Here is a 24360-nt window from a genome sequence, read left to right as displayed (position 1 = left end):
GCTCTGTCTTGTAAACACTGTTTTCCTAACACTGCACATTTCTCTGTGAAGAACAAGTAAATCCCTATGCTCACTTCCAGAGAAGACATTCGGATACTACTTCCTTCTGTTTTCTTGGAAGGCAGACAAACACTGCACCACTGTCACAGACAAAGGTTAGGTCAGACCATGACCTTTCTTACACCAGGACTAAGAGTACTCATGGCACATAGCTCAGAAGAGGAATGTGAGGACCAGCTGTCTCTACAGTACAGCTGCACATGAGCTAAGTAATCAGTTTTTGACAGGGATTCTGTACAGCTGAGAAGTAGGTAGATTCCTCAAGTCCCCATTCACATACAGCTAGCCAACAGAGACAGTAAGGGCAGGCAGTGGCTGGGATCCCACATAACCTTTCCAAGGGGATGATGCTTGTGGTGATCCCACAAGTTTCCTTAGTGTCATTTACTTGTCAGTCATTCCTGGCTTGTGTCCTCTTGTGTTTTTGTGTCAGGAGACCCCGATCCCTCGACAAATTTGATCCCTTGATATCACTGAGAGAGGTGCATAAGCCTTCTTGCAGGCTTGCATGCAGAACCAAGGGAGGGTTCTATTGTCCCATCACAGCTCTGTCAACTGTCATGATTTTATTCCAATTTCCTGACAAATAGTATTTCTCAAAGCTCCCAGTCCTGGAATGATAAAACCCAGTGAGATTCTCAGCTTCCATATTTTTTAATAGTGTAAATTTGTGATTACAAATAAAAGCTAAAAACTGTCATGAGTGTCACCTGACTCCTCATAAAACAGAAGACAAAGAGAAAAAAGCTACTGTTTTTAATCTCATTACTTAGGAAGGTTTGACTCATGGCTGCTAAGTACAAAAGTTGGCAGAGAAAATGTAATACAGCTAAATGCTTTATCAAAGAAGTTGTATATCCTGGTCCCAAACTCTAATGTAGCTAAAAATTAATTAATATTGTGGACTGTCTTGGCAGAAACAACTCACTCAAGTCACAAAGTTCAACTAAGCCAGGAACTGGACTCTCTCTACAGCATCCCAAAGATACCATTGCCTCAGCACTGCCTGAAAATGACCAACAGACAGTGCTTTTCAAAAGCAAACCTACTAGACTGCTTTCATATTTTCTGGCTCTGATTCTGTGAAAAATAAATCACTGGAGCTGACGAAAACCAAGCAGTTGACGAGGTCAAGCCCTAAGAGGCAATTAGTCCCAGACATTTTTGCAACTGCTTGTCTAGTTCCCCAGCACTCCCCTGCTTCCAGCAACTGGGTAGCAACAACTTGCATAAAAATGTATTTAGGGAATTCATTAGTAAGAGTCCAAGTTAACTGTGGCATGAGTACAGCTCAGTGTTAAGTTTCTAATTAAAAGACGCCAAATCTAACTAGGTCCTTGAAATTTCTTTAAATAATACGAATGTGTCTGGGGTATGTAGTAAAGGCACAATGTTTTGGTTTTCTTGCTCTCCAGTCATTATACAAACTGCCTCTTTTAAGGCCATTTAAATGATAATAGCTTGTTTTAGCAACACCATAACAGACACTAGAAAACACCTTTGTCAAAGATGGAAACAGTTGCTTGTGTATTTAGGAAAAAAGAGTTATTTAAGACACTGTAAGCCACAGTTCTATTATAAAACATTCCTAAACGGATTCATCTATAGGATACACCTGTCTGGGGGGAGGAAGGGGAGAAAGGGAAATACATAGTATGCCTCAATTCATTTAACCTCTCAGCGAATACTTTTGAATTTCTAATGAGGGTCTACTTTACAAATCTCCTGTTTTAACAGATGATACTCAACCTTCCTAATAAAAGTGAAACTCTTGACAGATGCACATACTTTTCATGTTTCCAGAGTAGTGCTTCCATAACGATGATAAGAAATTGATAAAATTTATCTTTCTTTTTACCAATTGATAATCTGAAAAGTTTTGATTGAAACTAATACAGTCAGGTATTTGTAAAGCAATTAGTGTAACGCATTTATGGCTGGAAGTGTTCAATCTTCCAGATAAATTCAGAGGAAACTTAAACACCTTCCGCAAAACCAGTGTGGGGAGAGTAGTATCACATCCCTTTATGGGCAAGTAGTTAGTCTCCCAAAAGGACTACAAGAAAACTGAGAAAATCCAAAATTCACAGAAATGTGAAGGAGTTAAAGTGACACAGTGCTCCCTTGGAGACCAGCTAGCTAAACCATCCCTGACAGATGTTCGTTGACAGACATGTATTTATTCATCCCTCCTTCCCTCACAGACTGGGGAGGGACAAAAGCTGTCGAACCCTGAATGGCAAAGCTCTGCGGAGAATGGCTTTGGTCACAAACACTTGTATGAGTGACAGCTCAGCATGAGAGAGTGATGGCTTGCATCTCTCCAGCCATACATCAAGAAACCTTAAGCACAGCTGAACAAGTACAGCAGGAGGTGAGAGAAGCAACTTTCAGAGGAAGCTCTGGGGAGTTCACCTGCTGTCCCAAGTGTTGGGGATGTGAGCAAGAAAACTGCCCTGGCTTACTGACTGACTCCTCTGGCATTCAAGGAAGTGGGATTTTGATGCAACTCAGTTTATTTACAAGAATCTACAAAAATACCTGATCCCACCGCATTTGGTTTTTTTCTCCTAGCTGGACTAGTTGAAGTGCACAGCCTCTACAGTGTGGCCAGGCTCACCTCTTGCAGAGGTGCCCTCCTGCATGGCACATGTTTTAATACATTGCTGACACCTATTGACATCTGTGTAAAGAGAGACCTGACAGACGGAGGAAACAAAGCTCACAGCCTTCACGTTCAGCTGTTAAATGGTCTGGATGAGATCAATCACCCTAAATTCTGTTAGGTTCACTTGGGTGATGTGAAATGTCAGTGCTGTGCTGTGAACTCCTGACTCACAGTTAATGCAGTGAGGAGTAGTGAACATAAGCTGGCAAGAAAGTGTTCACCAGAGGTTGGTGGATTTCCCACAGAATAACAGGCAGCAAAGGTATTTGCACTCAACCTGAGACACATCCTATTGTCATTTGACAGAATTATATCCTGAGAATATAAATTCACAAAGAAGTTACCATCCTGCCCAATTTCTTACCTGGTATCTTCGCTATGCAAGGTTAATTCCCGAATCTGTTTATTCTCAGCTTTCTTGAAGGGTTTCATTATTTCTTAAGGACATTTCATCTCCCTTCACAGACATCTCTTGGACATGCCATATCTGTCATGTTTCCCTGGGAATCATCTGCCACCTGAAGCCTGCCCAGATGGTCAGGACCTACCCTGCAGGGTTACGAGGAAACGAGCAGGACACAAATGATTTTGTATGAGAACAACTCAGGAACAACAATGCAACTTGTAAATAGAAAATTTGAAATTAATGTTAAAAAGTACATCCTCGGCATTGGAGGAGGGAAAGAGTGCAGACAGAAGAGATTATGAAGGCTATTTTTGTGGAGACAAGTTATGAAGCACACCATATGCTACTATACTACTATACTTTCCTCTGATGCACTTGGCTGTGATTATAACTAGAGACAGTTTCACTACTACTAGTGAAATTGGTAACTCCTATGTGCCTTTAAGTAGTCTGCTTCCTTCGTTAAGTACAAGTAATAACTATGGAAAAAAAATCCAAACCCAGTAAAAACCAAGTAAACCAAACCCCAGAAATATCTGCAGAGAGCAACGTTATTTATTGACATGCTGTGCATGCCTCCGACTGTAATTCAGTTCTTTTAAAATAGACCAAATTGAGTGTCATGTCACCTCTTACAAGGGTGTTGACTGGAAAGCACACAGAACCACAAGCAGAGCCACAACACTGCCAGTGAAATTTATTCTTTGATTTTGTCATGGTAGGAACACTGGGGAAATGAAATCAGGGAAGAACTAAGCATTTTAAAATATTTTCTCAGAATAAGGGAGGATATATTAACATATAAGTTTCATATACATAAGAATGAATAAATACTCAAAGTCCAACATACTGCAAAAGGTAGGTTCTGTGGTACGATTCTGCTTTAGCCAAGTGAATCTAAGATAAAGAATGCTAACTCTCCATGTCTGTATAGAAAATCCTGTTACTTGCTATTATGTCAATGTGTCCAGTCAAAACAAACCTACTAAAAGTAACAAATGCAATGAGGTCTTTTTCTAATCTAGCAATCAGCATGTTATTGAAGCCAGAAGACCTAAGGCTCTGTGAGTATGATGAGCAGCCTCACTGATAAACACCATATCTGGATCCCATCACACACCATCCTGGTCTGGCCACTGCAAGTAAATGGTCCAGTAGATCCAGCCACTTGGCTTTCTTGAACAATAAAACCAATGAGCTGGAGCACATTTACATTTTGTCTGTGGCAATATGGCCTGAGATAGGGTTTCTGTCTCACCGTGCAGATCCTAGTCCACTCAGGGTTAACATCAGTATTTTAAGAACCTAAAAAAAGAGTCAAGATCCTTCAGTAAGAAAGCAAAACATAGAATATAAGACTGAAGTGATATGCTCTGTTGACACTGCTTGTTGTATGTTGCTTAGTCCTTAGTGGAACAACTATGGAGCAACTCAGAATACAATTCATCGCAAACACCTCTAATGTTGAAATAACAGCAAATGGTAGTAAATGAACAAAATAAAATAAGCACATAAATGAGTAGATGCTGATTCTTTGCCATATCTCAGAGTTTAACTGAGGCCTCAGTGGCCCATGGGTGCAGCCACTGCCGCCAGGTAAAGGGGACAAGCATATTCATGATATTTTTCCCAAGCCTTTTTCATCTGCACTGAGAATGAGTCAACACACTCTTCTCTATTTTCCAGTCTTGACATGATTTTGAAAGACTTGCTCAGCTGCATATTAGACATAAGAAATAGGAAGAAGATATGTGTGACACACTTTTTAATGAAGAAATCAAAAAAGAAATGAAAACCTATTCAGAGAGAACTCATGCACATATATCACACAGGACCATAAGGGAAGGGAAACAATTTCCCAGCTCCCTCCTAAGCATGTTTTCACAGATTAGTAGAGAGTCTGTTTGCAAGAGTCCCATTCATTTCCCAAGAATCCCTCAGGAGAGAATGTATGAAAGGCAGATACACTCACTGGAAACAACATATGGGTAATAGATCTCTATGCATCATTAGAAAAAGAGAGTGTGAGTCAATGCAACTAGTAATACAACTGTATCACATCCTGGCAGCTAGACAGATGGGCTCCTAGTAAGGAAATTAGAAGCAGTTGAAATTGTCTCCCTGCATCATATTAATCCTCAAACTATATTTTGTCATAGAAGAAAGGTAGAGTGAATGGTAGTACACATTATTCAATCCTGGAGCCCAGGGGACCCCAACAGGAGTCAGCAGCCTTTCATTTTCTCAAACACTCTGGGACACTCTCGTTTCCTCATATACCACACTTTCTTGTGAGTTTCTGAAGTCCAAAGATGGCAAACTGACCAAGACCCCAAAATGCAAGATCTGCATAAAATTACTTTGAATGCTCAAGGCAGAGCTACAGCAGGAATGGGGCAGGAGAGGTGTCTGCCCTATGCACCTTCTAGTGCAGGGAGAAGCAGAGGACATGGGGCAGCAAGAGGAAGGAGGGGATACACATGTGGTACCTGTGAAGTCCTCCTAGTCCTTTTACTCGTTCCCCCCCCCCCAAACACTCTCACAAGGAGATGAAAGGGAACAAACACACTCACTGTATCACAGAATTACAGAATAATTTAGGTTGGAAAAGAACTTTAAGATCATGAAGTCCAACTTTAAACTAAGACTGCCAAGTGCACCACTAAATCATGTCCCAAAGTGCCACATTTACATGTCTTCTAAAGACCACCAGGTATTTCCTCAGGCAGCCTGTTCCAGTGCTTGACAACCCTTTTGGTGAAGAAATTGTTTTGTAATATCTGATCCAAACCTCCCCGGTGCAACTTGAGGACATTTGCTCTTAGCCTATTGCTTGTTATTTGGGAGAAGAGACTCACCCCCACCTGGCTACAACCTCCTTTCAGGCAGTTGTAGAGAGTGATAAGGTCCCCCCTGAGCCTCCTCTTCTCCAGGCTGAACAGTCCCAGCTCCCTCAGCCACTCCTCATAAGTACACTTGTGCTCATAAGACTTGTGCTCCAGACCCTTCATCAGCTCTGTTGCCCTTCTCTGGACATGCTCCAGCACCCCAATGTTTTTCTCACATTGAGGAGCCCAGAACTGGACACAGGATTCAAGATGCAGCCTCACCAGTGCCGAGTACAGGGGGACAATCACTTCCCTAGTCCTGCTGGCTACACTATGGCTGATACAAACTCTAACCAGCTTGGGAATATCTCATAGCTGTCTGGGGTACATGACTTCCACAAGTTTGGAAAGAAGATGGTAGATTCAGCACACTTAAGACAAGCAGGTTGTGCAATGGAGCAAATAAGAAGTTACATTCATTACTGAAAAAGACCATTATCACCTAGAAATTACACATGTATGCAATTTAGAAATTAAATGCTAAAAAAAGCTGATGATCTTCAGCAGTATTTCCTGGTAAGGTTAATAAAAAGTTATTTATTTCCCTAAAGAGTCCTTTAAAAAGTCCCTACACCTCAATTTAGTTGTTAACCAAGTCTTGTAGGAGGGTTTCTCTTCTGCTTTCCTGTGGAGATATCCTGGGCAGATAGCTCAGTAATCAGAGAGGAAAACTGGCCTCATATATGTTTCTGTTCTGTTAGCAGTAGTTCCTTCTCTGGGTGAGAAGTGAGACTGTGATTGCTACAACTAGAGATGCTCAGGAGTCCCCTGTCTCCATTTTCACCAGAACACATTTGGCTTTTATGATTGAACATTGCAATGTTCAGCCACAGCAGTCATGAGGTCTTCTCTCTTCTGACAGCTGGATGCAGAGCCTCGACGAAAAGGCCAAAACACCTTCTCTCCATCCATGGAATGGACTTGTGTCTTCTGCAGGGAAAGCTGCTGGCAACCCTCTAGGCAGTGGGGTCACAGTCTTGGACCCCTAGTTTGCCACATGCTATCTGCTCAAGGTATGCAGCAGTTTCAGCCCCAGTCACCCATTGCTCTGGATGTATTTTTCTCACTTGAAATGTAAGTAAGGCGTAAAACATTACTCTATAAAAATGCAGATTTACATAAACTTCCTTCTGAAGCACAGGGCAAAAGACTGAAATAATATACAAATTCTTGAAATCTGGAACTCCAAATGTGCACAATTGCCTAAACATACATGAGGACACAAGTTGCAGAGATTCATCAGCAACACTAAAATGTAGGTGCTGGCATTATTTTTATATTGATACCATCTTTTAGCACAGAGCATCAAAGCTTTTTAAACACATTAATGAATCAAGCTTCCTAACACTCCTGAAATTTAAGCAATAATTTAAGCCAACATAGGTAAAACAATAACAGATTCCATAGAAAAAATTAAATGCTCATTTATTGTTGATACCTCTGAATGCTATCAAATTATAAAGAATAATTAATATTAATTACAGCATCATAACCGATTAACTGAATGCTTTCACTCCCAGGATTTTTCCAAAATGAAACCTTTCAAATATTTCTTTTTCTATGAAAATTTCTTCCCAGATCTAGCTTTATTTTAGGGTGAATTCCAATTTGTTTTCTGATTCCATTTCTATCTTTTCCTTGTGGTGACTTGCTTAGTATACGTGGGCAGAGAACATCCATGTTGGAGGTAGCCTCCTGATTTCTGTTTTTCCAGTTCTGTGCTCTGATACCTTTCTTTCTTATATAAGTATTTTCTAAGACTCTAAAATCACAGATGGAAACTTCCTGTTTCTAATTCAGATTTAATTACCTCTCATTCAACCTGCATCTTTAAGTAGACCAGCCTGCTCTCTGGGATATTAAAGTAATAAAAGTTTCTCCTGCAAAATCAAGGACTATATCTTCAATAGCTGCATTGTTTTTTTCTTTACTAGGCTCTGTGGATTTGTATATTTAGAGGTGTAGAAGAAAGCAAGTTCCCTGTAATGACAGTACTGAGAAAGAAAGAGACAAAACAGCTTTCTTTGTGGATAAAACCTAAGGGCATTCAAAGAAGACCTCTGAAACATGAAGCTGCCACTTATATACATAAGCTGCAGAAATTAATATTAACTGGGACTCAACAATACTACTGCCACCAGAGGGCTAAAGTGTTACTATTCAAAGAGAAGATATAAGTTGAGAGAACTCAGACATCAGCTGGGACTGGACCACGGTCTCCATCTAAAGATATGTTTGTGTAAATACTGGCTAAGTGGTATCTACATAAGTCTGCACTAATTGTTCTAAAAACAGAATTATTTTATACTCAGCATCCTGCTGATTGATGAGGAAAGAAATAAGCTATGCAACAAAACCCTGAACAATGTCATATCTAAAAATAGCCAGCAGTTCAGACCAGTGCAGTAACAGCACTGTAATATTGGTACTAATTACAGGCCAACAGATTGCAGACCAATTGCAGACCTTGGAGCTAAGAGCAGATTTCTGAAATGAGCCAGAACAAGATGTACTCAGAAAAATAAAACACTCTTAGATACTATAATGAAAATAGCTGCATCAGATCAGCCTCATACTGAGATCCAAGGAGAACCTCTTAAACCATTAGTAAAGCTGCAGTGTCTCATTATTTTTAATAGTTCTTGATATGAAGACCCCTGCCAAAGTACTTATAAATAAGCCCACTCAGTAATCTCCAGGGTCCAACACTGGGCTCCACAATTCTAGACCTTCATTTAAAGGATCAGGCAGGGTAAAACAAAAGGGACAGTTAACAGCTCACACTACACATTCTTTCCCAGATTCATCTGCCACATCTAGGATCAGATTCCCAGAGCTGCTCATTAACTACTAACAGAGTTTCAGCAAGCACAGGTCAGAGGGACCGCTGTGATTCCAACAAAGCCACATCACCATGCACTGAATCATGGCAACACAGCATGCACAGAGAAAAGGCTTAAAAGCACCTATTATCACTCTTTGCACAGGAGATAAGGGGAAGAGAGCTGGGAGTACCATGGGCAGTCAGGGACCCTGCAATGGAGGAATGGGAATGAAAAGGGAGGCTTGACCAAGGTCAATCAAAGACAGGAGAGAATGGCAACGCGCATTTGCCAGGAGATGAGAGAAGGAGTGTGTGCCTGAAACATAAGAGAACTGTCAGCCCTCTCAGAGGAGGAGAAAGAGGAAAATCAAAGGCTGGGTAAGAAGGATGCAAGAAATCACATCCTGAAACAAGGAAGCTTCTACAGTGCCCCACTGCTCTCTTGCCCTGTTAATAAAAAGGCAGTGCAAGGCACACCAGCCAGTCACATTAACCATTTATGTTGAAGCTGGCACAGCTTCACCATGCTGGGGGGAACATACACTGGCTTCTCAGGAATCCCCCCGGAAGAACCATGTCCTAGAATGTACTTGTTTTCTGGCTGCCCACACTTCTCACAGCCATCCTCACTCTCAGGAGCAGCAAGATAAAGCCTGTGTTGGAAAGCCACATGCTTTTGCCTAGGTGAGCAGGACCTGCCATGCTCTGCCATGCTTCCCAGAACTGAAAAATATGTCCTGGATTTCTCCTTACCCTTGCACGGAACGTGGTCAGAGCATACCACAAAAGCAGTCCTTTTGATAGATGCTGAAGGATACAGAAAAAAAGGACAATTGTTAAAAAAAACTATTGCATCATTCACCTGAATGAAGAAAATTGCATTTGTCATTGCTATCCATCTAACATTCCAACTGTGTTTTTCTTATTTTATAATGTCACTTCCTAATCCCTGTACCCTGCATTTCTGCAAAGGCATTACTGTGGAATTATAGAATCCCACAGTTCTCAAGCTTTTCTAAAGTTATTGTAAATGCATTAGAAAATTACAGGCTACAATTTTAGAGGAGGGAAAATGAGACACAGAAATAACAGTGTCATAATATTCATCAATTTTGGTTTCATTTTGCACAGAACTTTGCACTTTTATAGCACTTAGCACATTCAAAGTACACCTTTAATTGATATGTTTTCCAGTTGGAAAACATTCAATCCTTCTACACAAATTTCTAAGGAGACAAAAAGTTCTCTGAAGAGCGGGAGTAGTCTGGCTTCCTGAACTCCTATGTCTTATATTTGGGAAGTCCTGGTACTTGTGAGCTGTTACTTAAGTTGTTCCAAGCTTTTCCCGGAATTAAGACTTCCATCCCTCTGCCTCTTGCATTCGAAGCTGGTGGTCTAGAGCTAACTGCCTGCACAAAAAAAAAGGAAATATCTTTGTCCTCCCCCTTCCAGGCTGGGCACACCAGCACATCGAGCAAATCTCTCGGGAGCAAACCATCTCGTGCCTAGCTGCCCTCAGAGGAATAAAAACTTACCAGCACTACATGGGGACTTTCTTAACACATAGGCTAGCAAAGGATAAGGGGTGAAACAGATATTTGTGTTTCTGGATTCATCTTTTGGAGCAGAGGGGAGTCTGAAGGCAAATCTGGGAGGCAAATCCCTTCCCCAAGCCTGTTAGATAGGAAGTAAAACAGTCACAGTTGCATGCTACATCCTTTTTTCCTTTCAAGAACAAAAAACATTTTTATTGTGTATTACAAAAAGGTTTTGCTCTTTTTCATCAAAGGAGACCAGGCCCTGGCAGCCCACCAACCTACTGTCAAGGTTCAGCAAACAGAGAAGACCAAACTATTTTCCTTAATCTTGCCCTCAGAATGGATTAATCCTTTTCTTCCCCGAAAATTCTAGACAAAAAATTCAGCACAAATCAGATATTCAGAATTATCATCTTCACTCAGACACTTAAAGGTTTGCAAAGTCACTACCAGGGGAATGTAATCCTTCCAACACACCATTCCAGCTCTCATAACTTTATAATGGATTCCACAATGATGATAAAGGGCCCACTGTCTGTATCGGTGTCATCAGATGAACATATCAGCTGCCAGCAGGAAAAATAACAATGCCAAACTTCAAAGATTTTAGCTCTCCTACAGAAAATGTGAAATGGGATCTCAGTGCATCTGAAGGCTCAAGAATCATAAGATAAATGAAGAAAGCAGTTTTTTCGATCAGTCTCAGTTTTTAAGCACTTGGCATCAGCAGTTCTGCTATTTGCTCCAAAATACCATTTCTACAGAATCTAACTACACTGGCACTTTCAAAAAATAAAAAAGAAATAGAGTACAGTTAGAGCTAGCAATAAATATGAAAAACTAGATAAACAATGAATAAATGTTAATTTTATCTCCCTTCCTGTGCCCACAAAAATTTCAAAGATGCCTAGTGGTCCTTTCTGTATGATATTTAATAGGCCTTTTTCCACCACATGACCTTAAAACAGCACATTTGAATTCTGCCCATGGAAAATTTTTGTCGCCTCATTGAACATATATTGAAAACAAAACCAGAAGTTACCAGTGGAAGTCACACTTCAATTAAACACATTTTTTGTTACAAAGTAGAATATTTGCACCTTGTAAATGAAGCCAGAGCCATCTTCCTTTTGAGTAATGTCCTGCAAACATTCTTGCACCTACTCTTTGTTTGCTTTAATTTAGTGTGGCAATTCCCATAAGCAGTAGTTACTTTTATGTTTTTGTCTACTTCAGTTCATTTTGAAATCAAAATACATTTGAAAAATACATTGAAATGTCAAAACCTCTCACAGAGTAAGAGAACCTTTTGGTGCTGAGGGCTACATGGCACTGAGCTACTCTCTGCCTTCCAAGATCAGTAACAAAATTCACTACAACTACATTGCAGAGCTTTGCAAACTAAGAGCCTTTTTGGCCTTACGTCATTACAATGCTTTACATGTTGATATCACAGATGATTAAATACTGCCCAGACTGCTCCAATTCTGCAAACTCCCCAAAATAAAATAAGCTTGATCTGTGGAAGTCTGGCTCAACTGGAGTTCAAGACAGATTTGTGGCATATGCTAAAACAGGTTTTGGTCCAATGAAATTTTGGATCTCCTTGATCCTAAGAATTGTTTTTGTTTTATCTCAACATGAATTATTAAATTATAATTTCTTTTTTTCAGTGTGGTTTGAGAAGTCTCACTGATGGCACCCAAAAACAGGAAAGCTACAAATGTTATGACATTGCTGAAATGAAAGGAAAAAAATGAATGTTGTGATCTTTTTCTTGTATGCCAAGACCAGTGTTGGAGGAGAATGTGATCTTCCTTCAGCTACAGTCAGGACTTGGGCCATAGCCTGCCCTCACATGACATCCAGAACTGTCTTCAGAAATCATCTCTCAGAACATGAGGGGAGTAAGAAATGTGATTTATAGAATATGATCAGCATAAGGCACAATTTGCTCTCTCTTCATTCTACTTTATATCTCCTGGTAGGAAAAAAAATATCCTATGCTATCCCGTTTACTGGAGGGGAGTCGGGTTACACTAATAGCAGAGACTAATCCATCAAATCAGCTTTCACTTACTTCAATTAATAAATGTAAAGAGACACCAACCTGGGACCAGAATGGGAGATAAAAACTGAACTGAAAAACATTACAGAGAGCAGGGGCATTTCTCTGTCAAAGGAGGATTTATTAAGAAAATTTCCAAGCTGTTCAAAATTGCTTGTGCAACAAGAAGTTAGTATAACAAGATCCACACACAGTCTCAGCAATCCAGTCAATATCACTGCCCCTTTTATTCACGATGAAAACTCTTGAGAAGTGCATCACTGAAGGGTTGACAGGTCTTACACCACCATGAGAGGACACTGGTGTGGATTCAGTGTCATTTTGCAAAGATGAAGCAAACTTTTTCTAATCAGTAAAGTGCAGAAGTGTTCTAAATTCCCTGAAAGAATATCTGTGGGAGGAAATCACACCCTTGCCCAGTCCCTAAAAGTGGTCAAGGCCTGACTGGATAGGGCTTTGAGCAACCTAGTGGAAGGTTCCCTGCCCATGGAAAGGAGGTTGAAACTAGTTGATCATTATGGTCCTTTCCAACCCAAACCACTCCGTGATTCTATGAAACATTACAAGATGGTGAGAAATTAGTATTTCCATGGCTCTTTAAAAACTGGGAGAGAGTCAACTTGCCCCAGGCATCACTCCATCACCAGAGATGTGTGTTAGAGTAAGGAAGGGAACTTCCATTTTCAGACTAGTATCATGCCTCTCTTTAACCCTAAAACTAACTTCTCAGTGCTCTGGAGCGTGCCCCTGGCACACACAAGGTGGTCTCATGTGACCAAGGCAGGGAGTACCAGTACACCCCATTTATGCCCCGGCAGGCTGTTGGGAGGGCAGTTCTGGGGCTGCAGAAACTGGCAACTCAAAGCCAAGCTTTGACATGCCACCCTCCCTTTGCCTCCTGCCTCTCCTATCGTGTAGAGACATGGGCTATGAGCAGCATGGACAATCCCTCATTATCTTGCTTGGAGGAACGGAGGGAATCCTAAAACTAGGTATTAAGCATAAAAGTCCAACTTATTTCTCTAATTTCTTTTTTTTTTATTTATTTATTATGATGATCAATGACTTCAAGTCTTCATCTCAGGACAAAGACACAGAGAAAGAAGCTTGGTTCAGTCTCCTTAATGGAAATGCAGAGCTGAACAACATGTTTGTCAATTAGCAAATCCCCCAGTAAAGGGTCTGACTTTCAAAGTAATGGGACAATTACTGTTGGATATTAATATTTACTATAAACATAGTCGCATTTTCAGTCTAGGGCAACACTCTGCTGTGCCTGGTACAATACCAACATTTAACATAATACATAATCCAGTGTCTCTCTTTGCAGAGCCGTGGCCTTATGCCTGATCCTTCTGATGGTCTTTAAAACACGCAAGTAAAAGTTACATTTATATTACAATCAGCAATGGTAACAGCAGCAGTTATTCCTGCTGTCAGAAGGAATGCAGGTCATTTAATTTGACAGTGCCATTCCTTCTTCTCCCTTCAGTGCCACTAGGAGTTCACTCTTCCCAGAAGGTGGTAATACAGGAGAACATCACAGCTAGTGCACAGGTTTTCACTTCTAGCAAATACTGCTGGAAAATCAAAGGAGAACTCACCCTCTCTCTTATGTCCAAGGCCAACTGTTTTTTTTTTTTTACCTATGCCAGCCTGAAAAAGAAAAGGGAATAATGCCTAGAAACAAACTCCACACAGAAGCAACAGTATCATCTCCTCAAAGGTCAGCTCAGGTTTTTCAAAGGAGATGTAGTACAATCTGCCTGCACAGGATGTAAGTAAGAGTGAGAGTTCCAACTGAGAGAGGGAGCATGGACACTGAGCCTTGGGGAAGAAAGCTCGAGTGAAACGTGGGATGCTTTCCTTAGGCAGCTGATGGAGGCTTCGTTGCTTAAGTGATGTGAAAAGAATCACAAATACCATAAGAAAATTCACAGTGATGAAGAACATGATCCAGCAGGCTTTCCCTATCTCTTAATATGTGTCCCCTGAAGATAAACACTTAACTTTTAAAATATCAGTGTGTTCTAAAGCCTCCTGAGGTCTCTAGAAAGACAATATTCAACTGGGCTTCAAATGAGGTCATAAATTTGAGGGAAGGGCCATGTGTTTGTTCCATTTTTTAGACAATAAAAAACTAAGAATAGATTTTGCCAATAGATTTCATAGATCTGTTGTGAACATTTATACATTTTGCCTTTAATCCCAGCATATTCCAATGAGCCAGGCACTAGAAAGCTTTTGCTTTTTTTTTTGCCCTGAAGCTTTTTGCACAGGTTTGGCAATATCAACTAATGTATCAGCTGCAGCAAGATTAGTGTCCTTATTTTTAACTATAGCAAAACTAAAACATTCAGTAACTTTGCTTCAAGATACCTAAATTCTATCTGTTTATAAAGGCAAAAGGACTGTGAAACAGAATCCAGACCAGAAAAGATATAAAAAACAAAGTAACCAAAACATCTTAACCTTAAACTCCAAATTTTGAAAAAATATTATTTTTTTCTCAGACCAGGTATGCTATTATTTTCCATTTCAAGTACTTGTGCACAACTTTTAGCTTAGCTGTGTATGAAAGCAAGGCTGTGAGGCAGAGATTTGTTTTTGGAGTTAATGAAATCCAACTCAGGCTGCTGCACAGAGACACACCTATCTCTGAAAGCAATAGTCATAAAGTTGAGAAAAAATGGGAAATAAATCACTTTATATAATTTGGTATTTAATAGTAAAAGACCCAATCAAATTTCTTCAAGGTTTTGAGTACCTTCATGGGCTACCATGGAAAAAACCCAAACAAACTAAACAAAACCCCCAAAACCCAAAACTGCTCTAGAAACAGGAGATTTTGAATGAAGTCTGAACAGTTTCACAGCATCTGTCATATTGATAAATTATAAATGCATAGTTACCACTACTTTCTAGAATTTGTTCATCTAGAAGACGCAAAAGGGTCAAAGAGCTATGAGGACAGATGGTCTGGAAGGATCAGAAGCGACCATATTTGTTGTTTCCATTCTTCCCACTAATAAAAACTGCAGAGATAAAATTTTGCCAGAGACAATGAATGCAAAAATCTCTATCATTAGCAACATCAACTAAACCCTGCTCCTCCAAAAGGCAAATGCCATTCCTCTTACAAATTTCTCTTTCTGCCTCCTATTTAGCAAGCACCACAATCAGTTGGCCAACTCATGTCAACTACATGCAACACTGCCTGAAGCCTGTAACCAGAAAACAAGAGGAAAGCAGTGTTTTTTACAGCTCAGGACTGTTGTAAATTCACAAGGCCTAAGTGGCCGACACCATTAGGTTTTTAAGTTTCCAGAAGACAGCTACACATGAAAGTGAGTATCAGAGGTAGAAACTTCATCATTTCAGTCTTATCTACTTTTTCCTGTCCTAACAGAAAAAAAGAACATACTTCCCCAGCACTGCCTGATCATCTCATCCAATTTTCAGGCAGACACACCAGCTAGGATACAGTCATGCGGAGGCATTTCCCTACACACACTCCAAGCAGCCAACAACGAAAGCAGTAAGAAACTGCTGCATTGAAAGCCCTATTTAAGCATTTACATTTATCTGCTAGTGGATTCCTTTCTTTTTCTCACGTATTTTCTGACAAGGCTAAAAATAGTTTAGCAGTGAAAGCCATTAATAATGGAGTGAACCGTGTTGTGGGATTCGGTGTCACGTTAACTGCTTAAAGACATAACAGCACAACAAGAGTTAATACTGCATCCCCTGTTGAACTCAAAATAGCACCTAATTAACATGATGGGGGCAAAATAAGGGTTTGTGTTAAACTCAGTGCTGAGTCAATGTTAGGTGAGAGGAAGTCAAAAGCAACTGCTTGTTGATATTTGCAATGACGATGATATTACAATGCATTACTTTTAAGAAGTTCAAAACCAAAACAAGTCAGGCTAGTCTCTCTCCAAGCATTTAACAGCCTCCCTTTACCTATATGTTTTTAACACACAGGCTGCATTATCAACTACTATGGTTAATAATCCCTTTTTGTGGATTTGAGATGCTATTTCTTAAATCTCCTACTAAGAAAACAAACGGATGACCTAAGAAGAACCTTGAGACCTTGCAGCATTCCTTCTTGCAAGGTAGGTGTAGCAGAGCCCTAGGACAATGGTGGATAAAGACCCTTGCTACAGGTGCAGTGCATTATCTCTGCTCTTAGAATCATAGAATCATTTTGGTTGGAAAAGACCTCCACAACCACCACGTCCAACCATTACCCTGGCACTGCCAAGTCCACCACTGAACCATGTCCCCAAGTGCCATATCTACACATTTTTTTTTAAATATCTCCAGGGATGGTGAGTCAACCACTCCCCTGGGCAGCCTGTTCCAGTGCTTGGCAAACCCTGGTGCAACTTGAGGCCATTTCCTCTTGTCCTGAGATCCTTACACAGACAGGGAACTACATATACATCAGTGGATTAAACATGGAAGGCAAGCCCAAGTCTCACTGTTTTTCAGCCCACAGGCACAAACGCACACACATGGAGAAAACTACTAAACCAGACCATAAGCCATCTTCTGGAACTGACTTTCCTGGTTATTGCCATCCGATGCCCTGAATAAGGATGAAAGTTGACTGAACGGGGGCTGGCCTAAGACACTGAAGCCCATGCATTTAATCCCTGAGTGGCTATCTTTAAAACAAGGGCATGGTGATATATTGTTTTGTGGAAACTGAGCTTTCTCCAGTCTTCCGGCAGGATCACCTGGTCCTGTAGAGCATCATAAGAGAGATGCATTTGAAGAAATAAAACTGTAGGAAAAAGTCCAAAGTACCACCACAGTGTGCTCAACAAACACATCAGTCATTATATACCTCAGTTTGTCAAAGAAGATAAATGAACCAATAAAGGTAAGTTTGTCCTAGGTGTCTTTAGGCCTTTCTACCTGTGGTGCTTCCAAGTACAGCATAGCACTCCATTGCACGGACAGCTCCTGCCAGATGCCAAGCTGTACAGACACTGCACAGTGTCCATACAGCCCCAGACTGTCTACTATTTTGCTAATGTACTTGCACAGACTATTTACAGCAATATCTAACTAGGGGGAAATGTTCCCTGGGGCTCCCGCCACGGAGTAGAGATGAGAGGACACAGTCTTGCAAGTTAAAGCATTAGCAGGAGGCCTTCTTTTGCAGTATCCTGAGGTTTTCACCGACAGGCTGTTGCCTGGTGCTTAAGCCTGATGCTTAGATACTGATAATAAGAAAGATTTCTTGCAGTCCCAGGAGAAATTCAGTGATACAAATCACCTTTACCTCATAATTTAAACTATGTTTATCTACACAATTTAGAGGCTAAAAACCATCTTCTTTTAAATGGACTGTAAATTGTCTTATTTACACCACTGCATGGTGGCTTTTGTACGTGTAAAATCCTTTGATTGTCATTGGCTATTAGATGACTGACCTGGGCTTTCCCCAGCAAGATTCAGCTACCTGTAGTTAGGTAAGGAGTACCTTGAGCCAGGCAGTCAGTGCCAAAATATGCCACAATAGAGTGGTGGGCTGCCCAACTCCCAACATTGTGCTGCTTTGCATATTAAAAAAAAACCCAAAATACATATGTTTAAATTGATTTTGCTTCTCTGACTGTTTTCTACTTTTGGTATTCTTTCCTAATTCAGTTTTCCCAATTCTTACTCACAAAACATCAGCTGTTTTCTGTCCTCTGTATGCATATGCTGCTCATATAAACTATTGCTATTCCCAATTAGGTTTGCTTTATAAAACCCAGCCTTGCCCTACCCACAAAATATATTTTCTGTGGATGACTACACAGTCAGAGGATAATTATGTAAAATAAAACTTGTTACACTTTCAGCTCATGTCTTCTGTCCTGCATAAGAACTTCAGCACTGAAATCCCAGGTTGTTGAATTGTCAACTGCTATTCAGAATCTTAGAGTCATTAAATCCAGAAATAAGTTCTTATTTTGAAGAAATCTCAAGTTGTCTTCTCTTATAGACAATACATACTTATGATATGGAGTATCCTGGCTATTATATCAGAAAAGAAAACCATATTACTTTTAAAGGAAGGAAGGTGACAACACTCTGTGATTTTAATTTGCTTTCAAAATTAGTACTAGATAAAACAGGCTAGGACCATTGATAAATTTATACCAGTCATTTATATCACTGTGTTCTGTATGTGGGCATTCAAGTCAGCAGCAATGCAAGTGGTCTCCTGGCCAATTTTTCATAAGCATAAACTGAGTCATAAACTGAGTCAATTGCTCACTTGACCAATGAATGCTCAGAACTAGCGCTTACAAAACAAGAGATGAGTGAGGAACATGACAAATATATTTGGAACACTGCAAATGCAAGTCTTTCTCTGTTTTTCTAAAATGAAGGGTAATTGTAAGTTACATAGAATCACAGAATATCCAATTGGAAGGGACTCAAAAGGGTTGTCAAGTCCAGCTCCCTGCTCCTTGTATGACTATTTAACAGAAACTATATGACTACAACAGTGTTTACACTAACTGCTGCAAACAAGGACTACAGAAATGCTGATTGACACATTTTCTGATTTTGCGTGAACTTCAAAAGTAAAACAACTCCGATAAACACTGGTATTATCACATATAGCTTGTGTCATCTAATTAATCACTGATAGTTATTACTGCCAAACTCCTGACATTCAGGATACAAACACAATCCATCCTACGTTAACAGTCACCTCTGCAGGCTGACTACTTGTTTTAGCACACTCACAGTACAGCCTGCTGTTGTGGAGGCAAAGAATCAGGCCTCTGTAAGAGGGCAGAAGGCATAATTTGAACTACAATGTTTGAGCATCTGGAGAACATCTTTAATCCTAGGCTGCAACCACAGCCAATCACCTAGTCCTGGCTGGAAAAGCAAATGACAGCAATATCTAAATACAGTTAAATTGTACTCAGGAAGCCAACAATGCTCTCTAAGCAACCCAGAAGGATAATATTCACTCAACAAGGTGAGAAGGGTTAAATAGGTACCATTAACTTGGAGAGGTAGATGGTTTCTGCCTTGATGTAGCAGCTGTAGGAGTTATCTCCTGGAGAGAAATGAAAGTGTGAGCTAAGCAGCAAGGACCTCAACAACACTGAAGTCAGACTAGAAGAGTGTTTCTGTAAGTGCAACCTGGCAGTTGTCTGTCTGCTAAAGATAGCCTGAGAGTCTTCCTCAAAACTAGACGACTCCTCCTCTTGCATGAATGCAAACACTCTTGCACTGCAGGAAGATGTCCTGCCCAGCGCCGAGCCCAGACGGCAGGTCTGCCAGCGATCGGCCTACTCTCCCCATCTGTCTAGGATGGACAGAAGGTGCAGGAGGGCATAGAGTACTTATGGTTTTCCTGAACATTGCTCTTTCTGAGCAAAGACAAGTGGGCAATGTTTCCCAGCTGAATTTTGATAGCTGAACATCAGTGAAAAGGCTGGAGACCCTGCAGGAATACACAGGGACCAGAAACTGCAAGGAGAACCTAGGTTTGCTCGTTATCCAGCTATGTACTTTTTCTTTATAAACTTCATTAAAAATCCTATAAAAAGGTGTAAAGATTACTAAGGCCAATGAAAGAAAAATAAAGCCTTTGTTCCTTCTCCCTACACAATCACACACAATCAAAGTTCAACAGACATGAGTGTTTACAGATTGCAGATGCCTCAAGCTCTCCCACGTCCTGTTCTCAGGCTAGTATACATATGAGCAAAAGAATAAACCAAATAATTTTATCAATGCGCTTTTTGATCAAACAAAAGAGTAAAGCAATCTTCATTGCTTCTGCACTGCAGAGCAAGCTTTTCTGAAGGAGTACAACCACCAGCTCGTCTTTTTTTCATTTTTATAGTGCTAGTTTTTCCAAAATATTCTATATCTTTTATTCACAGTCAGTTCATTTCTGCTCCAAGAGGTGCTACAGGTTACATTAGCTGAACCATGAGGATACAGTACTTGTTATCCACTGCACTGAGTACAAGGCTCATGCTGCCTCCTACATCACATCCCTTTTCAGTCAGGCCCGGGTTGTACTTCGCACAGACATCGCTCTGCCATGTTAGGCACTCATACTGTACACAGCTTATTGGTGAGATATATGGTCTCCTGAAGCCATCAAATCCAACACAAGAGGACATGAAGCAGGAGAAGGTCTGCAGTTCTTTATTCTTGCTGAGGATATTTCAAATGGACACTGTTTCCTCTCCTTGGTCCCACTACACAGCCCACAGATATAGATTAGGGCTGTGACTGTTCCCTGTTCTCATGACAAGTGGCCCTTTGCATCACCCAACAGTGGTGCCTCTCAACTGCGAAAAAACGATGCTGCACTTGAATGTGAGGTTTTTGACAGCTGCTAGTACTTCCCATGCTCTCATGTTTAGCTGTCCTCTATTCACTGGAGCCTGCAAAGAGGTTTCCTAATAGGTATGAGTTTGTCCCCACCTACCTCCTCCTTCCTTATACCATGATCCTGGTAGTTTCAGAGCAGTCTGCTGTGGAAGCCACACATCAGGAGGAGATGCAGGAGGGAATCCTGTTTCCCTCCAGCACCACCTCTGCTCCCACAAAAGCAGGCACACAGGCTGGGAAGGGAGATGTCCAGGCTGTCCTCCAGAGAGTGAAGTTTCTTTTATGGTCACACTGAAGGGGGTTAAATCCCCTGTCCCTCCTGAGGTTACCAGGAGTTCTTGCTCTTAATTTTCAGCATTTGGATCTTACCCTTTTTAGGGAGGGTCAGCTAGCTATTAGATAATCCACTCCTTTTTCAACATGAAATGGAAAACCTGGAGCACACATAAAAAAGTTTTGTTTTTTTTTTAAATACTAACATTCAAAAGGAATTAGATAACAGCTATAATGACCCCACCTACTCTCGATCCTTTCTCCGCCAGAATGTTTTGTGTAATAAATCATGCGAGTGCTACATTATTCCAAAGCTAAAAATGGAGCAGAGTCAGGAGGCAGTACAGAGCTCTGAATACAGAATGCAGAGTCGTATTTGATAACATCTGCACTCAGTCTGATTTTAAGCTTCCTTGGGTTAGGATAATGAACTCAAATGAGAGGGGAAAGGTTCACGGGATGATTACAGCAGAGGCTGGCTTTTAAGCCATCTTCCTTTCAACTTCACTTTCGCCACATTTTTATTTAGATAGGGTTAGCTCCTGGAAGGAGTTCTGCTTAACAGAACACACCAAAGGCATCCCTTACAGTTGCCCAAATCCAAGACAGTTGTTGAAGCGTGGTGAGAGTGCAGCTGAATGGAAGGATGCAATATCATTTTTCCTTAAATCAGAGGGGTGAAATCACATGTTTCCTCCAGGCCTGGAGAGAGAGAGCTTCTGAAAAAACAGTCCTGCTAGCTGTACTGGGGCTAAAATACTGATTTAGAATTTCAAATGAGTAGCAAGCACTGATCACAGCAATAGACTTGATAAGGCAGCTCATTCTGCTAAAAGCAGACACATTATTCCAGCTGTGTCCCAAAGCCCATTCCTAAGCACCTTCACTCCAAGTGATGGCTATCCACACAAAGTAACCTGGCTAAATGTGACACCCACCAGCCGCTGCCATGCTAATCTAATGCGTCATCTGAACTTCTGCTAGGTAAATGGTGGAATGACACTATCTCAAAGGCTCATTCATAGCAAGAGGTTTTTTAACATCTGCTAGGGACAAGTCTGGATAATGGTCATGAGCAAAAAATTTTAGTCTTTAGGCTTTAAGAACAGTTTTAGTTAAAATGTCTTAACTTTTCAGAGGCCTAAAAATAGACCTTGAAAGCTACCACTCGTTTAGATTGGACAGAACAGTATGTTTCAGCTGCTGACACTGAAAAAGCTTTTGGGACAGATTCATACCAGAGAACCAAAAATAATAAAACAAATGAGATTTTTTCTTCAAGCAGTCTTACTATCTAGGAACTGAACTTCTGTGAGAGCTGAAATTCACAGGGAGCTAATGAAAATACAGCTGCAGGTTGCTAGTCCAGGGAGTTTCAACACCTACAGTTGCTGGAAAACACATGGACCAGCTCACAGAGTTCTGGCACACTTTACTGCTGCACATTTACCATGTCAATAACCCTGCGTGATGCAAAATATCTTAAGGGTTCTTTCCATATACAGATGGTGTTATTTTTTCGAGGCCAGTCTGCTAGATGTCTGATCTGAAGATAGCCTGGCAGGCTACTTAGATCTTCCCCTCAGATGTCTCCACATTTTGTTCTGTGACTGATTCACTGGAACAAGAAACAACGAAAAGCAAAACTCCAAATCACTACTTGCAGATGTGCACAAACTGCAATTATGCTGAGAAATCAAATGGAGACATCTCATTAAGAACTGACGAAATATGTGAGCATCTCTTCTAAAAAAAAGAAGAGTGAAAAGAACAGTTAATGACTGACATGATTTGAATTAATAGATATTAAGGACAGCAAGACTATTAAACTCATCAGCCAGTCTGAATTGCAAAATACCAGTCAAAGAAAACCTCAGGACTTTTCTGTTTCCACCAAATTATTTTTAAGTCTACACACAGGCATTCATTAAGCACATTCATTTAGTCCTTTCATCATCCTGCACTATTCTGGCTTTATTATTTATTACAGATACAGCATAGGAAGATGATTTTGTTGTGCACTTCCCTACATGCTTTATAACCAGCAGATTTATGAATTACCCGATTTGTTTTCTGTGGGCACTGCTTGGTATTCTGACCACAAACGTGCATCAAACCTACTGAGGAAAATTTGAGAGACAACTAAAACCTACCAGTAGTGCTTAGCTCACTCGTACTTGCAATCTGTTTTACACTTAATTAAATTTCTCTTTTTAGACATAATTTCAGCTGTGTTTCCTGTAAATACATTCTCTGCACTGCTTTTGCCAGGTATCTCAATCAGATTTTATCTTACAGTGATATAATGAGTTAAGTGTAGCATTTATTCTCCAGCTAGGGACCATCACACTACCTACTTCAGTGCAAAGCATATTAACATTGCAGGGCTCTCTCTCAGTTAAACACTTAACACAGCTGCCAGTTAATACTAAAGCATGGACCATCAGTGATAGCATCACGGTCTTCTTCAGTTTGTTTATACAGAAATTACAATTGCATGTCCATCTATTGCCAGTAATTCGAAAAAAACCCACCCAAACTTAAAAACGATTTTTAACTTCTGACATGCAATAACGTTGCCATATATCTAGCAAACTAGAATTATTAAATCAATTGTCCTCCTTCAGTCTTTAATCAGGTCAGGAGTATTTCCTCAGTTTTAGACCCTCTGGGCTTGAAACCAGAAACCCAAAATATGCTTTGGACCTGGATGAGCAAAAAACTGCAGGGACAAGAAAAGTTCCAAGCATGGGCATCACCCTGGCTGCTAGGGTAGAAATAGGAGATGCAAAACCAAAATGAGACTACGGGGGTTGATACTCTGGTCGTACCTCAGTCCCAGGCTGTCAAGCAGCCAAGTTATCATTTCTCATAAACACCATAGTCATGAAGACCATATAAAGGCCCTGGAGGTATTGCAGTCTCCATTCACAGAGGCTAGAAGGGCTCCACAGCTATGACAGGATGACCCAAGAGAATAAGTTCCCTAGCTGATCCCTAGTTTTGCACACAGTTTTCAAGGTAAAAATCAATGCAAATGGGCAAGTCCTTGAGCTAGCCTAAAAAAAAAAAGTTCATTTTTTGAGTTCTGGTGCAGGAAGAACATCAAAGCCTATAATAGGGATCTCTGCTAGGAGGGAGGATTGCTCCTAATTTTTTTCCTATCAGGAAGAAAAGGGTTTTTAATGCATGGGGTGGTTAGGGGTGTGAGGTGGTGGGTGGTATTGGTGCGTGTGTGTTGGATCATGAACTCAGT

At 40.6% G+C, this 24360-nt stretch overlaps 1 protein-coding gene across 1 annotated transcript in view; it reads right to left on the bottom strand.

Moving 5' to 3' along the window:
• TMCC3 (transmembrane and coiled-coil domain family 3) overlaps nt 1–24360 on the bottom strand; it is a 139721-nt gene that overhangs the window by 77683 nt on the left and 37678 nt on the right. The window lies entirely within an intron of this gene.

Source organism: Manacus vitellinus, unplaced genomic scaffold, assembly GCF_001715985.3.
Source record: "Manacus vitellinus isolate BGI_N305 unplaced genomic scaffold, ASM171598v3 scaffold_5_pilon, whole genome shotgun sequence".
In the NCBI taxonomy this organism is placed as follows: Eukaryota; Metazoa; Chordata; class Aves; order Passeriformes; family Pipridae; genus Manacus; species Manacus vitellinus.
This window is presented reverse-complemented; position numbering and strand designations above follow the sequence as displayed.